We start from the raw sequence: 20,439 nt of genomic DNA, 5'->3' as shown, positions 1-20,439 counted from the left end.
TTAGGGGGAATCTAATCTAAACAAGCTTCCTGAGGCTGCACCCATTTTTACCACTGTATCAGTTTGACTTGATTTTATCAGGTTTAACTAACATGGTGGTGAAAACGGGTCTGGCCCCACAAGATTAGTCTACATTAGAGTTCCGGTCTGGTGCTAAGACTTGTTAAGCAGAACTGGTGATAACACTAGTGGGAATTCTTTGTAAATTTTCCCAGTGGCCATGGAGGTTTACAGTGTAGGCAAGATCTGAAATCTCTTCTCATACTCTCTCTTGAAACCCTTTTAGGATGTATTTTATTTATATACATCAGAAAGAAGCAAATAGTGCACATATCCACTTTCCTTCCCTTTTCAGGTTATATTTAAAAAATACACTTGACAGAATTATAAATGGTGTTTTTGTTGTAACCAATATTCAACACCAAGAAGAACCAACCATTAGATAAAATGTAATTAATACTGGGCACAATGTAAGCAATAATGTGCCTCAACATCACTAGTGCATTTAAAATACACAACCCTGGTATCTCTCTTCTGTTGAGGCAGCAACTCCTCAACTTCTTGCACCTGCAGAGAGGAAAACAAAGTAACAGTTGAGTGCCAAATCAATCTGAAAGGGTCGTACAACAAAAACAGACAGGATGTTTAAGTCTTTCACTACAAAGTGTATGGAAACATGAATACCTGCTGGGCAACGGTAGTTAGTGATCCAGGATTAAGACTGTCTCAGTACTGAGAAGCTGGGTAATGAGAAGTATCTTATGTACACTGCAGCTGGGAGGAATCCATCCAGTCCACATAGACAGACTCTTGGTAGTCCAGTGGTTCCCAAACTTTTTGGCATCATGTCCCCTTTTTAATTTTTGAGAAACCTTCATGCCCCCCACCTCTCCTTTACCATCATGCCTTATAGAGACAGAATATCAGGATTGGAAGGGACCTCAGGAGATCATCTAGTCCAACCCCCTGCTCAAAGCAGGACCAATCCCCAGACAGATTTTTGCCCCAGATCCCTAAATGGCCCCCTCAAGGACTGAACTCACAACCCTGAGTTTAGTCAATGCTCAAACCACAGAGCTATCCCTCCCCACGATCCTTGTCCCTTGACCACCCCTTCCCAGGACCCCACTCCTTATCCAACCTGCCCTGCTCCCGGGACCCCACCCCTTATCCAACCCCCCCTGCTCCTGGTCCACTGACCACCCCTCCCAGGACCTCCTGCCCCCCCAGGACCCTACCCCCATCCCTGTCTCCTGACTGCCCTGACCCCTATCCACCCCCCACCCGCTGACAGACCCTCCGGGACTCACACACCTATCCAACCCCCCCTGCTCCCTGTCTCCTGACTGCCCCCCCAGAACCTCCACCCCATCCAACCGCTCCCTGTCCCCTGACTGTCCCCCGGGATCTCCTGCCCCTTATCCAACCCCCCTCCCTCCACTCCCCGCCTCCTTACCAGGCCGCTCAGAGTGGCAGGACTGACTTATTGGAAAGCCTGGGAGGTGGATGGGCGCAAGCCGCGCTGTCCACACGGCAGCGTGGCTGCAGGGGACGGGGGACAGGAAGGGAGGGGACTGGGGCTAGGCTCCCCGGCCGGGAGTTGAAGGGCCAGGCAGCCTCGCACCTCCCCTTGGAATTTCTTCATGCCCCCCAGGGGGGCACGTCCCCCACTTTGGGAACCAATGTGCTAGTCCATTTTGAGCTAGTGTGCAGCAGTGTGAATGCTGCAGCCCGGACGGAGGCTCAGGCTGGCCACCCGAGCTCAGACCCGGGGGGGGGGGGGGTCGATTGGCCTTGAGAATCCCAGCTGCCACTTGGGCTACAATGTCCATGTTACTATTTGTAGTGCACTAGCTTGAGCTGAGCTAGCATGATTCTGTTTGCCTGGGCTGGAAGGAAAACCAGATACCCTGATTTTATAGGGACAGTCCTGATATTTGGGGATTTTTCTTATATAGGTGCCTATTACCCCCCACACTCTGTCCCAATTTTTCATACTTGCTATCTGGTCACCCTAGAAGGCACACTCCCAGCGGCAGAGTAGACATACCTTTAGTGCTTCTCAGTCATGACATGGAGGCCCAGATCCTCTAAGACAGTGGTTTTCAATAGTTTTTCATTTGTGGACCCTGACAAAATTCTAAATTTCCCTTTGGAAATATAAGGCATAGACCACAGGTTGAAAACCACTGCTCTAAGGTATTTAGGTGCCTGATTCCCACTGGGGAGTTTATGTGTGTATAATAAGGCCTGTGCCTTAGAGGATCTGGGTCCTAGTGCCATCCCAACATGTCAGATTTCTTTTATTTTTTTTGGCTTCCTCTGAAGAGGACTGGAACGAGGAAGAAAAAGTGACTGAAATACAGGTACATTGGAGTCTGTGTCATGCAGACTCCGTAGGTCAGGTTTTCCCCCCATTGTTTTATTCCAGATATGTATTCATTGAAAGACCGGAAGTGCTTAATTCGGTGGAATTTTAAATCTCTTGGAGAGACAGCCTACAGAATGAACAGCATTCTCCTGAAGAGTTTTATAAACTGTGCAGTCTCTTCCTCTTGCAGAGTTTATAAAAACTGTACATTTGAGGCCCAACTCTTATGGAAAAGTCCTATTGAATTTAAAAGAAAGATATCTTTCTATAGTCTGGTTGACCCATGCTTTGAGAAGTGCTTCCTCCCCCCATAGACTCTTTAAAGTTATGATGCTGGAAGTTCTGTGCTGGCCTGTGTTGAGTAAGGGGAGCGCTTGACTGTCACAGAGCTCCTAACCCCCTATTAGTTGTGACCGAAAGAGAAGAGGGCTACTCCATCAGGCTGTGTTACCATATACAGGACCTTAATGGAATTAGATGACTTTTTATAGTCACAAAATCCTGCTTATAGCTGCCCATCACATGCCAGAATTTGTGGGATATTTCAGTCCAGATCTTTGTCCCATGTTTTTGGGAGGAAGGAAGGTCCAATGGTTAGGTGCTCAGCTGAGACATAGGAGACCTGGGCTTAAATCCCTGCTCTGCCACCGACTTCTGCTGTGACCTTGGGCAGCTCACTTAGTCTTTCTGTGCTTCAGTTCCCTATCTGTAAAATGGAGAGTTCTCTTTACCTCACAGGGTTTTGGGGAGGATAAATACATTTATAATTATGAGGCTTTCATATAATATGGTGATGGGAACCATACAAGTACCTAAAATAGGTACTTTCAGATAGCAGAGAATTCATACTGGCATCATGGAAGATGTAAGAAGCTTTTACCAAGGTGCACCCTGGTGAAAAGATGAATGAACTGTTTGAGAACTCAAAATACGATGTCTCATTTGAAGAAACTGACAGGAGCAGTCACCAGTCTGCCTTTGAGTAGATTGATAGACATGACTGCCTCATTCACTATCAATTGACCAAATTGCCTAATACTCCAATGTCAGTTTCTTTGATGAAAGGCTGGTTCAAATACCAAACTGTTGAGTATTGGGGATAAGGGATTAGATTTATAGTGTAATCTTCTAGTAACATCCCTCTTGATCCAGAGACCGGGCTTTAAAATGTATTCTTTCTTACCATGACACTGCAATGTCAAAGAGAGCAGACGAATGCCGCTCACCCACATTTGGCGGCTGTGATCCCGTTACTGGCCAGTGTTTATTAGTTCTGGGTAGGGTAGTTAAACTCTTAAAGGGGGAATTGGACTTTCACACCTATATCTGATTTAAAAGATTTGTGTTCAATTGGGCCCCTCTTATTAAGCCATCAAAACTCAGGACCCAAATGTCCCTCTCCCCCCATTAGAAAACCGAGGGGAAGGGACTAACAGAGAGGAAATCTCTCCAATTGTTTTTCAGAACTCCTGAGATCCACATGGAATTTGTGACGTCAGTGGGAAGCAGGCCATCTACCCAAAGGCCCAGTGCTTCTGTACACACTCTGCCTTATGCTTCCCTGGCACTGCAGCTGCCAGGACTTCTGCAGATCATGGCGATCCCCAGCACTCTTCTTAAAGGAAAATTCTCAATGCAGAAGGGGATTGGGGTGGGAGAAGGGGCTCAGAAGTGCAGTATGTCCTCAGACTGTGTTGCATTTCCATCCCGAGTTTTGCAGGAACAGTGGGAATATGGTGTCCATCTACTGTTCTGACTTTCCACTGCCTGTTCCCTTGCCAGGCACAGATCCAAGGACCGCTCAAGAACCATCTACAGAGTCATGGGGAAGGGGTACTGCTGCTGGGGAGGTGGCTGACACCCTTGTCTGCAGCAGTGGCAAAGGGTTCTCCCCACATACAGAGTTTAGGGACGCATTGGGGACAATTAATTTTTTGAGGCCAAATCCTGCTCACTGATGTCCATGGGAGTTTTGGGTGAGTAACAGATTTGGCCCTTGACATCTAGCTATTAAAAATGTGTTGGGTGTCTCTGCTGGCAAACCAAGACAAAGATGATTGAAATGGAGCAACACATTTACTGTATGTGTGTTTAATGCAAGAGAGAGCGAGTGAATTCCATCCAGACAGATGCGCTTAAATGACTCCAGCAGTGGGGTGTAATTAAATCTTTACAGGTGAGTTATGTCTCCTGATGTGGGTATATACAGCAATCACTAAAGAAAAAATTCTCCCTTAGTCCAGACATTGTCCCTGGTGAGCTCCCAGTAGTGAAGGCCTGCCATTTATTATGTTTAATGGTGACGCCTAAAATATTCAGAAGTCATCACCTGGTAAATTTGGGGGCTGGTATTGGAATTTGGGGCAAACAGAAGAAGCAGAGAGGATTTATATGAGTAGGAATACTGGCCCATGTAGCCCAGGCAGCTATGCTGTTCGGATGGGGAAAAGCCATAGAGAAATCTGGGGTGGAGCCCTGTGGGGGAGATAAATGGCCAATTGGGATACATTCTTCTAGTTAAAGTCACCTTTCCACCTCTGTCAAATAACCATGCAGTCTGGGGCGGTGTGGAAAATGTGGGCAGGGCCAGAGGTAATGGGGAGGAGCCATACTAAGTAGAATGTTCCCCTTTCCCCAAAACTGGGACTGACCCAAAGTTAAACTCAGACAAGAGTGAATGCTCCCCACATCTTCAGTGTTGCTCCTTTCGGGAGTGGCAGAGCGTAGTTGGGGCAACGAGATAATGGCAGCTTGGCCACTGGTTTTGCATTGCTCCATGTGTGGTGGTAGCTGGGGAAGTGCCTCCTTGCGCTGATCCATGCCTACCTCTAGGCCTTCATGCCATTTTCCAGATAGCTGTTGTGCAGTTTTCCCACTAGCAGGGAATAGAGTGACCAGACAGCAAGTGTGAAAAATCGGGACAGAGGGTAGGGGGTAATAGGAGCCTATATAAGAAAAAGCCCCAAATATCGGGACTGTCCCTATAAAATCGGGACATCTGGTCACCCTAGCAGGGAAGCATATGGGCCAAAGTTCAGTTTGCACACCGTTACTAGGTGCTCCTAATCAGTGAAGGCAGCTGCTCAATGGAAAGGACAAATTGGCCCCAGAGAACCCCTGCCTTGTCAAGTGCCTCTACCTAATTACAATTTACATCCGTTCGTAAGCATTTATAATACAAGAACTCTTTGTACTTCTACCTCCCCCTCCATTTAAGGATCTCAAAGCACTTTAACACAAAGAATGACACCTCAGCACACCCCAGTGAAGTCAGGAAATATTATCCCAGCTTCAAAGACGAGTAAGCAGTAGCACAGTGAGATGCAACAACTTGCCCAAAGTCATACAGGAAGTTGGCACATGGTTGCCAGCCTGTGCTTTAACTACTAGACCATGCTTCCCCTTGTTTACTACAACTTTGGGGGGGGGGGGGAGAAGGGAGAAGCCGATATCTTGGTTCCACTTTAGAAAGTTCTTGCCTGGCCCAGAACAGATGACTATAGCATCTCCAAGCACAACATGACAGCTGTTCTGTTAGGCTAAAACCCTTCTCTGCAACTGTGTTTTGCATTATTCTTGTCCCTTTGTCTTACCCTAGCCAAAAAAAGTGAAGTTGTCCATCCTCCCAAGTGAAGTTTTTGCAGGGCGTAGGTACTGGTGATGCTCTGATATAAAGCATGGGGCTTGTATTGTTTCAACAGTGGTATTTTCAGGTGTTGCCATATGTATTTAGTCCATCATTTGATAATGTGAAAAAAAATATGAAAGCAGTGAGAGACAAAAGGAGAATGAAGATGAATGTTAGTGTTCCCCTGGGGTTCATGGCTGAAGGAATTAACACAGCTTGGCACTCTACCCTAGCTGTGTTTGTTTCCATGGCAACAGCTACGTACATGTTTCAGACTATCTACAGTGACACAGTTGCAGAAATAGTAGCTTGCAGGTTTCTGATATCGCATCAGTGGGCAGGCAGCACACACTAGACTAAGTAAGTGTAAAAGAATTTAAAATATCGCTCTGGATTCAAATGTATATTAATTTGTACGAGTTCATCTAATCAATAGGGTAAGTGTTTGCAGCATTCCACTTGGACATTGGAATGTATGGTCAAAGTTGAAAAGTTATAGGAGGCCGTTTAAGCAGTTTTCATTTATTTGGTCAATATGATTGAATGTAAATAAACGTGGCTGAATAAAGAGAAGGAAAATACCTTTCCAAGGAAATCTCTAAGAAGTATGTGGTCACTGGAGGGCTGGGTTTTGCTGTCGTACATACAGAGGCTGTAAATAGCTGAGTCTTAAAACAAAATCTTATTTATTGCTGAATCTTAAAGTACTTTAGACTTTACAGCAACTAATCCTTTAATGTCTCATTGAAAAGACAGTTGTAAATGAGAAAGATCAGGTGAGCTGATTATTAGTGCAATTAGAGAAGATTTGGGACTCCATTGTCTTTTCTGAAAGCTCTTGTAAATATCAGTTCCCTGTACTGTACTGTATATGTTAGATGACCCTGGTTTGTCTTTGACATTTTCTGTTACTTTTTATTGGCATCTAGGTTTATTTTATGCCACCAAGTCGTATACTAGGTTATGTATATATTACTTCAGGGTTTTTTAGAAGTGATATACACTTGAGAAGCATGTTACTGATTGAACTGGAATTTGGGAGGAGGCAATGTATAACATACAAATGTATAGTGATCAGAAAAAAATCCTTTGTATCTGTTTATTAGAGCAGGTGTTAGATGCACAGATTTTAGCTGTTACATTAACACTATGAACTTATTTAAGTGGTTGGCAGTTCTGCTTTTATATTGATTCTTTTAATGTCAGAATATGTTATGTCTGTTATTAATCAGTGGAAAATTATATCTTTAACTTACCATTTTGACTGTTAGGGAAGCAATTAAAGAGAGTATAAAACTGTAGACTAATTCTGTTTAATCTTTGTTTCTCTAGGAAGTATATGTTTTCCACCAACTTGATGTCCACCAAAATGGATTGCTAAGTGATGCACTCCAAACAACTTTTCTGTGATTATTGTTATAGGGAGAGGAGTGATTATATACAATGTCTGTTTGCTACAGATTTACTATGTACTTACTGTGGACTAGATTTTGCTTTTAGGCACATTCCTGAGTAACGGGTGTCACCAGGGAGAACTACACTGTCACCAGGGGGAGCACTGAGAGTCTGTGTGCCTCAAAGACACCCTTCTAATACAGTTTCATCGAGGTTTCCCTCTTGCACTGGGGAGAAGGGAGGAGTATTTTGCTAAAACCTTTAAAAGGGTGCTGTGTGCTTTCCTTATCCCTTGCCACACATTTGGGTAACTATACTGGCCAGCCTGTAGGGGGTGGAGACATGATTCCATTCACTCCACACTACTCCCTCCCTGCTTACTTGCTTTTGGGGGTAAGCATCAGAGATGTATCCCTTGCTTTTCCCTTATGCCCAGTGCTGTATTTGGGGAATAACTCCTCTGGATGGCCATATTAGGCAAGGCAGAATCTAGTCTTTTATTGCTTCCAACGGCCAAGTATGCATCCTTGATTATTATAATCCTTTAGCAGTCAACTGTGGGGCTTGATCCTGTCCCACTGAAGGGAGTAAGAGTTTTGTCACTGTTTTGGTTACTGGTCTCACTAGCATCTGCGCCACCTGCATGCTCTCCAGAAAACTGGGTATGGTCCAATAGGTCAAAAAATATGTGGTCCTGAGAAGGCTGTTTCATAATGGCATTTTAGTGACAATGGCTTTTTTCTCGTTTGCGGCCAACTTGTCAGTGCATGAGTCCGAAATGCATGTTCTTATGCAGCACCATTGGAAGTACAACGAACCCAACTTCTCTTGAACCCGAGAGTCTTGTAGATTTGCAAAACCCAGAATACAGACACATGGAATTAGGCTTGTTTGTCATTTATGGAAAAACTCTTATTGTATGTAGCCTATGGACCAAATTCTGCTTCCATTGATACCATGGAGTTACTCTTAGGTGTGAATAACAGAATGTGCCCTATGATTCTAAGCATATTAATTTTGACACAACTGTGTACCTAGTATGTTTTGAACCACAGTGTGGACAAAGCTCAAATAGGCGCTGACTCCATGGGTGCTCCAGGGCTCAAGCACCCCTGAAAAAAAATAGGGGGTGCTTAGCAGCCACCAGCCCCTGCTGTTCGGCGTCCCTGGAGCTGGTCACCGACCAGGCTGGCAGGAGGCGCTCGGGGGAGGGCGGAGAACAGAGGTTGGTGGGTGGGTGGGGGGCCTTAGGGAAGGGGGCGGAATGGGGACAGGAAGGGGCAGAGTGAAGGCAGGGCCTTGGGGGAAGGGACAGAGTGGGGGCGGGGCCTCAGGGTGGAGCAATGGCGGAGCACCCAGTGGGAAAAATAAAAGTCAGCGCTTGTAAGGAAACTAATTCAAATGCACCCTTGATTTGAGTAATTGATTCCATTGTAGTTTACCTTTTGGTGAGAACCTAATAACCTGTCTATCAATAGACTCCATTATATTACTTAAATATAATTTTTGAGGAGGCCAACAAGGAGAATCTTATTCTATAAAGAAATGAACAAAAGTAAAATATGCCAACTCCTGAATGATCTGATTGTCAAATCGACATATTCAGCATGCCTATTCTAGTGTAAATCATCTGTCAGCAGCACATCCAAATATTTATATACCTTGACTTATATCAGATTATAGCTACTACTGTGATACTGACATTCATAACAGACTTTATATTTAGCAGTCATTTTTATTGTTTGTTGTGCTTTTATTAATATTTTGCACATATTTCTCCAGCAATATCAAAGTGCTTTCGTAAGGTGGGTAAATAGTATCCTCATCTTACAGTGGGGGAAACTGAGGCACGGAGTGGTTAAGTGACTGACACAAGGTCACACAAAGTCTGTGGCACTAGATCTAGAACCCTCAGTCTCTTCACACTAGCCACTGGACCATGCTGCCTCCTAGTTATTTGGTCTTGTTCCATTTCAAACCCAGTTGAATCTTTATTTAACTCTATCTGAAACTATTCTCTTCTGAAATGACTATACTGTATATAAAACAATCATTGTCAAACAATCTAATATGACTAATTATGTTTAATACTAATATTATTGGCATATCATTAAAATCAATAGTGGACTTTAAACTAATCCTCAAAGGGCACCAGAAGTAACCTTAACAATGTATTAATAATCACATCGCTGAAGAGATACAGTAGCAGACATTCGCTCTTTGCAATATGCTTTGAAATCTGCTGATGAAAATCACTTCATAAGAGCTAAATATTATTATAATCTGTATCAGTTTGGCCCCAAAGTGCTCAGGCATTGCTTTGGAAACATATGCACCCTCCTTTAAAGGGACAATATTTGACAAAGCTAAATATCATCCCCATTTTACAGATCAGGAAACTGAGGCATGGAAAGGGGAAGTGGCTTGCTCAAGGTCACCTAACAGGACATTGGAACAGTACCCCAGTACCCAGATCTTTTGATCCCCAGTCCAGTGTGCTATCCAATAGTCCACACTACCTCCCACACCTGGCCTATGAAGTCCCCTCTCAATACCTTTGCATCCATTTTCTCAAATATTGGCAAAGTCACAAGTAAATGGAGAGACACTTTGATGTAAAAACAGATTTTGGTATTAAATTTTTAAGAAGATGCCATTAAGTAAAAAAACAACATTAAGGTTGACAGAGTCCCTTTAAGTGGAACTCTTATTTTGCTGTGTGCATTTGTTTTCTCTTGCTTACTAAAGGGATAAAGTGCAATCCTGGTTTCAGAGAGAGATGGCTGATTAATCTCTCTGCCAGGTACATATGGAAATAAATTAGCAAATGGTGCATCTGGGATTAAACTACTGCAGAGATGATAAATTATTGCCATCTTCCATGGCTGTATTACTGAGGCTTCAGTGGGTTCCCCAGTACTCAGTTACTTACTATTCACATGATATCACCATGGTTATGGGATAGAAACTGCCTACATTTTAAGCAATTTCCTAGGATATGCTAGGGTAAGGATATGCTGGACAGCCCGTAAATGGCTAGTAGGGGGGTGTATGCAAAGAAATACACTCACCTACTTCCCCTTGTGCCACCACATAAGCTTCAGCTAAAATCCTTATGAGAAGTGTAATCTCTGCTCTGTTCTCACATCCTAATGGGTGGTGGGTGCCTGACAGGGGCGGGGGCGGGTGAAGGTGCACCACAGTTCTGCTCCCTAGTGAACAGGGACATTATGCTATCCCCTCTTCATGGGTCCACCTTGGTGAGTGCCACAAGTCCTCTCAGGGATTCCAGCTGCTATGTGGCCCCTCTCAGTACTTAGTACAAAGTCTATCTCTTTATTAATATCAAGTAGTGCTGGTTCCAAAGTGGAACACAGAATTCAACAGCCCCTCCCCACGCACACCTCACAAACTTCAAATCTGGATTGTAGCTCCAGACTGCACAGCTGTACCCTGTCTCTGCAACAAACATGGAATCCAAACACTCTCAAACTCTGGCTTCATTTGGATTTGGATTCGAATCTAGATCCAGATTTCTCAGCTCTCTGAATCCTAGTCCCCTTGATACTGCCCTGTCTTCATGGGCCAAGGGCAGAAGAGGTTTGCCTGTGTTCTTAACACTTGCAGATCTGCAGTGAGATGATGACTATAATAAAATCTCCTTGTGCTTTAGGGCTTCTGCCTGTTACTTGCAAGAATCAGAGAATTTCCTGCCCCCCCGCCCGATGCACAATTGGCCAGATGTAATCTGAGTTGGCTTTTTTTCACCTTCCTCTACAGCATCAGGGATTGGCCACAACTGGAGATGGAACACCAGATAGTGTGGACTGGTGCTCTAAAGTGGTACAAAGAATTATCTTCCTATATGCCTGGCTGATGTGTCTTGCTAGGGTGACCAGATGTCCCAATTTTATAGGGATAGTCCTGATTTTTGGGTCTTTTTCTTATATAGGCTCCTATTACACCCCACCCCCGTCCCGATTTTTCACACTTGCTGTCTGGTCACCCTATGTCTTGCTCACTTATGCTGATTGCCAGATTTGGAGTTGGGAAAGAATTCCCCCCCCCCCCAATCAGATTGGCAGCGACATTGGGAGTTTTCCGCCTTCCTCAGCAGCACAGGGTGTGGTTTCCCTGCTGGCATCATCTGGGCACTCCCCACCTAATCAGTTCCTGCCATTGCAGGGGCTGAGGCAACGGGGTCACCTCAGTCTCTCCCATTCTCTGTCTCTGGCACACAATAGTTTAGTCTCCTGAGGACTGAAATGCTTTAGTTTAACTGAAGTCTTTGGGCTCAAGATAGGGGAATCTGGGTGAAAATTAATGGCCTGTGTTATACAGGAGGTCAGACTAGATGATCACAATGGTCCCTTTTGGCCTTAAACTCTATGAAACTAGGAAAAGCTCAGATGTGTCTATATTTGCTCTTACTGCACTCTTTGTGACTATAGATGTTCATTTCTGTTGATCGCTAACTGACAGCAAGTCTTATAGACAACAGAAGTACATAGAGCAGCAAGTTCAAGTGGAATGAGTGCAGAAGGGGCAGGCCATGTTCCTGAATTTCTGCAGGAAAAGGTGTGCTGTAAAAGTTGTTGTCATCAAGGCTTCCACAATATACAGCTTAGCAAGAGAATGTCTCTCAGTTAGCGCTGCCATCTTTTTGTTTTCTTTTCTTCCCAGTGTATGCTGATGAGCAAAGGCACTCCAGGTTGAGAAATTGTAGAGTTAACATGGTCTAACAGTTTACTTCACTGCGTTGGTATTTTGTGATCTTGCCTGTGGGTTTAAAGTATTTTTTACAGAAGGATACATCCAATGTACAGCAAATTAAGTCTAACAAGCCAAAGCCTTGTGTGTTGTGAATGAGTTGTAGGAGGGGATAGTTCTAAATTGGTCAGTACCTCGTACAAAAAGTTTGGTAGCTGAGCTTGCTAGGGAAACGCTGGTTGTACATTTCTAGACTAATGTGACTGAGTATAGCAAAGCAGTAGAAAAAGGTCTTGTTAGAGTTCCCCTATTTCCAGAGGTCTTTATCTTGGCTCTACACATTTGCTCGGAGTTCAGTTTTTCCTGGGAAGGGAACTATAGGAATGAATTGACACTGCAGCTGATCACAATGAAATGGGGAAGGAGGGCTCATGGGAGAAGAGAGACAAACAGCACTGAATGTGGGTGGTGAGTGTTGGAGGGAGGAGGAGTCTGGGGTACTGACTGTTATGCATCACTTTTTAATCGGAAAGCATTTTAAAGTGCAAGGAGATGTAGCACCTTTACTTCTTCCCCAAGAGTGAAATTAAGCCAAGTGTGGAGGGTCCATGCAAGAGCCAGTGCACCACGTAAGTCCTACAGTGGAACTATTCAGGCATTAGGTCGTGGCTATGTTGTGGCAGGAGTCTCTGTACTGACTTTGAACAGGCCCTGATGGAAGGAGCCATTAGGGCACAGTTATTATCAGAATTAATTATTATTTGTGTTCCCATAGCGCCTAGGAGCCTAGCCACGGACGAGGACCCCATTGTGCTAGGCACTGTGCAAACAGAGTAGCAGACTGTCTGTGACACTTTCAGGGCTACCAAGGGATACAGGGTGAATCACTACAGCTTGTTTACAGTTCAAGGGAGCCTTCTCTATGCCTGCCAGGGGAAACTTGCCCCAGACTGCCGGCTGCTGGTAACACAAGCCCCCCACTCCAGGCTCCACAGCCCAGTTCTTTCCCTCCACAGGCTAGGAATTTGTACACCCGAGCCCCTAAGTTCCCTAAGTGAGTCTTTGGGACAGAGCACAGATAACCTCTGGCTAAATCTGTGGAAGTAGTTAGCTCCCAGAGTTCTACAGTGATCCCGGGGCTTAGGTCCCACTAGCCTGTCTGTACATCCTACTTCATTACACTTGAGTGCCCAGTCCCTTGACTTCTGGACACCCACACTGCACACTGCCTCCATGGAAGCAGCGCTCCCCATTCACTAGCTTCACCTCAGTTCAACATTCTCTTTAGCACACAGCACTTAGTCGTGTCTACAGTAAAACCAGATAAATGATTATTTGACAAAGCATAAGTTAAGATTCAAATAGAAGCAAGTATAAGGATTGGAAATGCATAAAAGACAAATACAAAATGCAATCGAGAGCCTATACTTCTTAGCAAGGTCCTTTCCACTCTAATAAGGTATTTCTTACCCAATGGTCAGTCCGTACAGCGCTTGTCCAGTCAAGAGAGCTGGGATCCACTTTTCATGAGACGCTCACGCTGGGAGAGTGTTGCCTCCATACTATCTTTCTTGTGCCCTTTCTTTCTCCTTTTATACAGTTCCAGATCTTTTGTTTCTTTTCATAATTTGGATGTTTCATTAAATTCAATTCACCCTGATGGTCTCCCTATTCAAGGTCTTTTTCTTGGGCTCTTTTGTGCTTTGTAAAGGCCTACGCCCACACCTTGTCTCCACTGTCAACGCTTGGCTAGGCTGGGTCGAAAAATGTCAATTGTTCTCACTCTTGATTGAATTAGCTCTGAGAACCACCCTGCTGCAGGTGACCAGTTTCACCTCCAACAGCTTTGGGACACAATATTCTACATGTTACATAACTCTTAAAATTCTCCGCATGTACGTCCTGCGATAACAATGACAACCAGTGAGTTGTTAGCTTTCGGCAGAGATCACACATGGCCCCCTTGGGTGAAATATCATTAAAATGGTGATCACAGGGGAAATGTCCCCTTATGGGCATGCCTAGGCAAATCCCTGTGCATAGACTCATAACGGTACCCCCGGGGGTGCCTGGGTCACACAGTCCCTGCCCCAAAGACTTTACAATCTAAATAGACAAAACAGACACAGGGTGTGGATGGGGGGTTGACACACAGGCAGAGTGAACCATGGGATGGCAGCACATGGCATGTTAGTGCCACAATTTTCTTTTTGTTTTAGTGTGTTTAATTGGGAGGGGATCAGCTATAGGGAAGGGAGAGGGGCCATTGAAAGGAAGGGGGTGGGTGGGACAGGGAAGGGGAGAAGAGGGTAAGAAGAGTGATGCTGAGGTGAAGAGATGGGGATGGGGGAGGGGAGGAATGGAGCAAACAGTCTGTCAGCATATGGTAGGAAAAGTCCAGACTGAATTCTAGAACATTCTCTAAAGGACCAAAGGTCTCTGCTTTGGCTACTTCTGTTCTTACTGGTTGGAGTCTGGATGGCTCCTCTTTGCAACTTTCTCTCAAGCCCACATAGTGGGGGGGGGAGAGACACCAGCTGGGTCCTAGTGCTCCCAGAGTTGTGGGGGAGGGTGTCCCCTGCACAGTTCTGAGTCTAGGGAGGTGATTACAGGAAGGGGTAGACCTGGCTGGCATTTCAATGCAACAATCCCTGCTTTTGGTTGTTTCCCTGAGAACTGGAGCTTGGATGAGGAGCTTCCATGGCAGGAGTGGGCGGGAATCTCTCAGAGGTTGTGGAGTAGTGGTCTAGCCACTCTGTGACCATTACTGCATCTGCTGCACCCCTCCACTCTAGGGAGGGCTGTGAGTGATGGTTCTGAGTAATGGCAGGACCTTCAGCCCCATTCCTGCTCTTCTGCCTACCCCCTAAAACCCTCGGTAGGGATAGGAGCTAGCCTATTTGAAGCTGGAGTCTCAGACACACCTGGGATCTTTGAACCCCAAGGCAGACTTTAGCAATCTTACACTAGCCCACCGCACACAAAGGACAAATCTTACAGTGGAAATTGTGTGCGGTGGGCTAGTATATCAGGAGCCCTTAGCAGCCACAGAGAGAGAGCAGGACTTTGGCCTGAGGGACGATGACTTGGCAATTGGGCCCTATGGTTTTATACCCAATGTTATTCATTTCAAAGTGTTAGTCAGTCATATTTTGAATTAATTCATTTCTAATCACATAATACTAACAATAATACTGCTGTCTCTCTCTTTCTTTCTGTTTCTCTCTCTCTCTCTCTCTCTCTCTCTCTCTCGGTATATACGGTATATATAAAATGGTGGAGGACTTACTCTGTGCAATTAATCTAGACACAGGAATATTTACTAGAAGTAGATTTCCAATGACTTTGTTTGCAAATTTTGTTTAACAACAACAGTTTGCTTGTAAAATAATAATGTCAGGCAGCAAGTGGGACTTACTGTCATTCTTGGCCTTTTCTAATGAGTGTTTAGAACATAATGCACAGTGAGTCAAAGGAAACACTAACTGATGAATGAACAGATTGTGGCAGAGTCATCTATTCTATTGCTCGCTTCAAGGAAAATCCCTGCAAATTATACATGTGGTTTTTAAATGTTCAAAGAAAACTAAAAAAATTACATTATGAATGAAAAATTAGATGGAAACGTCTATTCCTGTCTCATAAACAGTTCAGGAATAACTCCCTCTAAAATATTCTGCTTTAAGCATGCATTTAATTTGTGTTCTGGGAGCAAAATAAAGTTGCTAAGATAAAACATTCTAATCATGATTTATGTAAATTTATTTGTACAAAGTAATGATGTAGTTGCCTATAGCAAATTGTTTGGAATATGAAATGGCATTTCTGAGCTTTGCGTCTTTCTATATGAATACAATAGATTATATGAGAGGCTGTGTAAAGACAACATAATTTCACATTCAAAATGGAGTCTGATGCCGTGTTTAGTAAGCTGGAAAGCCAGTTGAACAGATTGCTGAGCATCTGATAACAAAATAGTCTCCAACTTATTTCTTTACACAATATTTATAGTATGTTTTATTCTGTTTTACTTTAAATTTAGTTATGTGCCATGGATGACTGTAAAATCATACCAGAGCCATGTACTCCAATATTAATTGTATGCCTCATAGCTCACATGCACAAAATAGCGCAAGATTGCTTTGCAAACATAAAATCATGCCCAACAAGCTCAAATATGGATGAAAAGAGGAAAACAATTGTAATCCCCAGCTGCTCTAGGCATATGGGGCCAAATTTATCCCATTTGTTGAAGATGATGGAATTATTCCAGGGATGACTTTGGTCCAGCATGTCTAGCAAAGTGGAACCCATATGTCAATAGAAGCCATCCTCCTACTTTTGATGTTCCATTTTAAAAAAATGCATGCGCTCAGTTTCAATTGGTTGATACTGAGCACCAGCTTTCAAAGTGATTTGCATTTCTCAAGTGTCAGAGTCACAAATGTGATCAGGGAGGGCATTCCAAAGTTTGGTCTTCCTCACTATGATGCTTTTAGAGCAACTTGGCTTTCTCATCAGTTAGGGCTCGATCCTGTAAAGTTATTCTTGTGAGTAAGCATGGAGGATCAGACCCTTAATGAAGAGAAATAGGGGCAGTTGAATTGTTTTAACGGATATTGCAGGATACAGCTGGTTCTGCATTCAAAGAAAGCAGAAGGTGTTTCACTGAAATGGTTTGTCAAATTGGTAATGAGTATGACAGGTAGAAATAATAGGGGGTACTTACTGCATTTGTTTTGGCCTGCTAAGAGGTTTAGAGGAAGACCAAACTACAAAGTTTGGATTCAGATCTGGACGTTGCCAAGTTTCAGAAATGTTTGGATCCAGTTCTTTTGATTTGGGCCCATTTTCTACTAGACAGCCTTAGCTGCATTCTTAAAGTAACATCAGGTAAGTACAATATAGGAATATGTAGATCTGAATCACGTGTGAACTGAAATAACTGCACATCCATAGCTTATGTCTGTTGGAAATGTAGAAAAATAAAATATTGACTCTGAACCCGATTAGAATTCACACAAGTTTTTACAGAGCAAAGTTTTTCTCTGTTTATTTTGGACCTACACTAACTGCCCCATGCAAGAGGGCCATAGTTACTGATCTCAAAGGCTGATGAAAACAAAACAGCTTGTCCAGGGCCAGACTGCAATATTAAAATAGTGATAGGTGATAAAAAGAACACATTTCCCTGTGGTCTAATGCTTAGATGCTACTGTGACAGACATTTCATGGGTACCTAAATTAGATAGGTTCAGAAAAAATTTAAACGCAGGCATAAGCCTATAAGAGTGAGCCTCTTACCAAATGTACATCCTTTCAATGAGGTTGCCTATAAAGATCTGACCTTTGTAAACACTCTTGCTTAGTGTAGATGGCAGGGTTTTATGTTAAATGATTGTGGGAGATGAGATTATAAAGAGCTTAAAAATTAAACCTTAGACATTCATAATCAAATTACTTACAGTATATAGTGCCTTTAAAAAGAGGATCTCAAAATGCTTTGGACTGAATCATTCTTGGTCAATATTCTAGCTAATCTACAGTATCTATTTATAAAGCACCCAACCTACATTATCTTGGTGCTTTTATCTTGTACTGAAGACATGTCAAGGTATAGCAGGCAAGCTACACAAGCAGCAACTAGAAGATCATATATTTTGCTCTTGTTATTCTTTTGTGGCCACCCTCTTTCTGCCTGGGGCTTTCTCATCCTCGCACTCTGCATCCTTTATGGGCTGCTATGCCAAATCCCCAAAGACAGCTGAAAATATATGACAAGTTCACTTTTGAACATTGATCAATATTGCTTCATCTTACAGATCAGCTAGAATTGCCTGCACAAAGACTAGCCCTTGGAAACTGGATGGGTTCCACATGTAACTTTTACCTCTCTGCCTTCCATCCTTTCTGGGAAGCAACTCTCTTGCTCTAGCAAATCTAAAGCAGATCTTGTAATTGTTATCAAGTTAGAAGTTATTGGAGTTAAACCTCTTCCCAGGTCTTTCGTCCAACAGAAACTTTTAGTTCTCACCAAACTCACTCATAAAAGAAAGGTATTTTATTGCTCATGCTGATGTATGTTCTACCGTTATTGTTAACACTGTGTGTTACATGTAATAAGGACCAGGAACTAAAGTAGGACATCTCCATCATGTCAATGAGTTGCAATTCTAAGTAGAATTTGAGAAGAAGCTCACACTACGGAATCAGTCAATGGTAAGCTTTGTTGGCTTAACAAGATCAAATTTTCCTCAAAGAAATACACCTCTACCTTGATATAACGCTGTCCTCGGGAGCCAAAAAATCTTACTGCGTTATAGGTGAAACTGTGTTATATCAAACTTGGTTTGATTCGCTGGAGTGCGCAGCCCCCCCACCCCTGGAGCACTGCTTTACCGTGTTATATACGAATTTGTGTTATATCGGGTCGCATTATATTGGGGTAGAGGGGTAATTGAAACAATAGTGGAATCACCAAAACCTGTGCTGGGCATTAGTGCAGATTAACTGTTTTATAATCGATCCATTTGGAAAGAAAATAACTTGTAAATTTGTCAAGGTAATAATGATATTGGATAATGATGAAGAAGAAGAAGGGGTGGGGAGCTTGTGAAGGATCTAGTGTCACCTAAAAGACTTACCAAAGTGCTTGTATTACCCTGAATCAGCTTGGCTTTGCACTGACACGTAGCTGTTTGCAAAAGAATTATACCTACTTTTGAGATAAATATATTTGACAGTGAACTCTTAACCCCTCTTTTGCACTACTGTTGTTCTAGATAGTAACAGTGAAGAAATAGAAGCCTTTAATTTTTCAGAATACAACAGAGGGGATGGGATGCAAAACTAAGGAACGTAATTTTCTGGTGAACAAAATGATCCAGGAAAATTACAGTCATTGGGAGTAAGTATTGAATGTAATGAAACCTGACAAATTAGAGTTTAATAGGCCCTCTTTGAGATTAGCTTGAGCCATTAAACTTGCACTCTGACTCCTAAATAATATTGTCCCATGTTGTAGTAAGGACTTTGGAAATCCCAAGGTAAATTTTACTAAGAGATTATTTGAAAGCACCCAATCAAGAGCCCCTTAAAATAAGAAAAGAAATTATCCTGATTAACATTATTTCCAAGAAGGTAGTCTGTGAAGATACTATAAAATATGCCAGCAGCATGTGGAAAAACATACCAGAGTGGAGGTATTTCAAGGAATGCCAGATCTGACATTCAAATGGCCCCAGACCAATGAGTGATGTCAAGTGATCAACAGAAGAACATTTTGTTTATTGTGGTGGGAAAATTGAATTACTCTCTGAGTCGAACAGTTATACAAAATAAAGTAGTGTTCAATGGGTAAAGTTTGGAATTTAAGCGGCAAATAAGAACAAAAAAACCTCTCTTCCCTCACCCACCCAACTAATGATTTACATCTGTAGAATATCTTTACAGGGAGAAGGTTAACTTATTGGTTATGAATTTCTCATGCATTATGGTAAAACATTCCAATGATGCAAAGTAAATCAATATGATAGTATCACTTAAAATGATTGCTTTTTCCTTGACTGATTGTGCATTAAAAGCAACCTTTAAATGATGGCCATTAGCACTTGGGACCTGGTCACTGTTGCTGAGGGAGTTGACATGAGATAAATTGCAAAACATCTATATAATTGTTGGAATTGGTATAATCCTTCTTTGGAATTCCATAACAAAGAAAGAATGAGTATAATTCCCTACTCTGTGGTAGAGGATACAACACCCCTTTGTCCACAGATGAGATGAAGATGTAGGAGGTATAGATATATTATATGGTCTGATCCTTCAAGATGCAAGTCACCACCTATCAGATGCTGGCTGCCCTCGAGTCCCAATTAAGTCAATTGAGGTTTTCGGCAGCTGGTCCTGAGTATCTTGCAGGATTAAGGCCCTAATGAGGAACATATATTTGCATTAAAATGCAAAGGGCCTGATTTTTTTTCGAGGTGTTCACTCCAGTCCCAAATGATATCCACAAAAAAATACTATAATAAGCATTGATAACCAAATATTCAGCCAGTTTCTTAGTTTAGTTGATGAAAAGGTGAGCACTATAGTATTTCAGCAATAAAGTTAAATAAAAAACCCATCCAAACAAAATAATGGGTAATAACAAGAACTGGTTTATTAAATAAACATAGCACGAATGCTGCTGTATATAGCCTGACTGTGTGCTCTGTTTCAGTCATTGCAACTGTTTCCTGTCCCTATCTTCAGGAAGTTGGTACTGCATAATGTTGTGCTGGATCGATTTCTCAGCACAGTCATGGAGACCAGGGCTGGAAATCTGGCCATT

The 20,439-nt window shown here is 43.0% G+C and overlaps 1 protein-coding gene across 4 annotated transcripts in view; it reads left to right on the top strand.

Annotated features, from left to right (window-relative positions):
- Window positions 1–20,439, top strand: part of FOXN3 (forkhead box N3) — a 304,684-nt gene that overhangs the window by 68,387 nt on the left and 215,858 nt on the right. Inside the window, exon 1 of one of the 4 annotated variants that reach the window (XM_065593510.1) lies at window positions 6,308–6,359. The exons of the other annotated variants lie outside the window; for them this stretch is intronic. The gene's annotated coding sequence lies outside the window, so the exon portion shown is untranslated. Of the gene's footprint in view, window positions 1–6,307; window positions 6,360–20,439 lie in introns of those variants that run through there. 4 annotated transcript variants of the gene reach the window in all.

Source organism: Chrysemys picta, chromosome 4 (genome assembly GCF_011386835.1).
Source record: "Chrysemys picta bellii isolate R12L10 chromosome 4, ASM1138683v2, whole genome shotgun sequence".
In the NCBI taxonomy this organism is placed as follows: domain Eukaryota; kingdom Metazoa; phylum Chordata; order Testudines; family Emydidae; genus Chrysemys; species Chrysemys picta.
This window is presented reverse-complemented; position numbering and strand designations above follow the sequence as displayed.